This window comes from Triticum aestivum, chromosome 7A (assembly GCF_018294505.1).
Source record: "Triticum aestivum cultivar Chinese Spring chromosome 7A, IWGSC CS RefSeq v2.1, whole genome shotgun sequence".
In the NCBI taxonomy this organism is placed as follows: Eukaryota; Viridiplantae; Streptophyta; class Magnoliopsida; order Poales; family Poaceae; genus Triticum; species Triticum aestivum.
Genome location: NC_057812.1, coordinates 530,171,362 through 530,172,840, shown reverse-complemented (window position 1 = coordinate 530,172,840; position 1,479 = coordinate 530,171,362).

The window sequence follows — 1,479 nt, the reverse complement described above, 5'->3', positions numbered from 1 at the left end:
GAGTAGGAGAGAAGGAAAGAGGGAGAGAGGAACAAGGAAAAGGGGGCTGCACCCCTTGTCCAATTCGGACCAGAGGGGGGCGCGCGCCTACTTCCTTTTGGCCTCTCTCCTCTATTTCCGTATGGCCTAATAAGGCCCATATACTCCCCGGCGAATTCCCGTAACTCTCCGGTACTCCGAAAAATACCCGAATCACTCGGAACCTTTCCGATGTCTGAATATAGTCGTCCAATATATCGATCTTTACGTCTCGACCATTTCGAGACTCCTCGTCATTTCCCCGATCTCATCCGGGACTCCAAACTCCTGCGGTACATCAAAACTCATAAACTCATAATATAACTGTCATCGAAACCTTAAGCGTGCGGACCCTACGGGTTCGAGAACAATGTAGACATGACCGAGACACGTCTCTGGTCAATAACCAATAGAGGAACCTGTATGCTCATATTGGCTCCCACATATTCTACGAAGATCTTTATCGGTCAAACCGCATAACAACATACGATGTTCCCTTTGTCATCGGTATGTTACTTGCCTGAGATTCGATCGTCGGTATCTCAATACCTAGTTCAATCTCGTTACCGGCAAGTCTCTTTACTCGTTCCGTAATACATCATCCTGCAACTAACTTATTAAGTTGCAATGCTTGCAAGGCTTTAAGTGATGTGCATTACCGAGAGGGCCCAGAGATACCTCTCCGACAATCGGAGTGACAAATCCTAATCTCGAAATATGCCAACCCAACAAGTACCTTTGGAGACACCTGTAGAGCACCTTTATAATCACCCAGTTACGCTGTGACGTTTGATAGCACACAAAGTGTTCCTCCGGTAAACGGGAGTTGCATAATCTCATAGTCATAGGAACATGTATAAGTCATGAAGAAAGCAATAGCAACAAACTAAACGATCAAGTGCTATGCTAACGGAATGGGTCAAGTCAATCACATCATTCTCTAATGATGTGACCCCGTTAATCAAATGACAACTCATGTCTATGGCTAGGAAACTTAACCATCTTTGATTCAACGAGCTAGTCAAGTAGAGGCATACTAGTGACACTCTGTTTGTCTATGTATTCGCACATGCATTATGTTTCCGGTTAATACAATTTTAGCATGAATAATAAACATTTATAATGAAATAAGGAATAAATAATAACTTTATTATTGCCTCTAGGGCATATTTCCTTCACCAGCAGGGGCTCGCCCTGGTGTGGCGCGGCCGCGACCCGCACTGCCACCGCATGCCCCAGGCCGCAGCCATCCCCGCCTTGCCGCCCGCGCCGCTCAAAAGAGGAGCTCCACCGTCGCGCCCAACTCGCCAGATTCGCACACCCTCGGAGCTGCCAGATCCGCAGCCTCTCCGACACAGCCAAGCTACGCCGCCCTACGCGCGCCTCCCCGCGGTCGAATGCGGCCGCCCCAGCCCGTGTGCGCACCAGCGCGGGAGCAGCGCCCTGGATCCCGCCGAGATG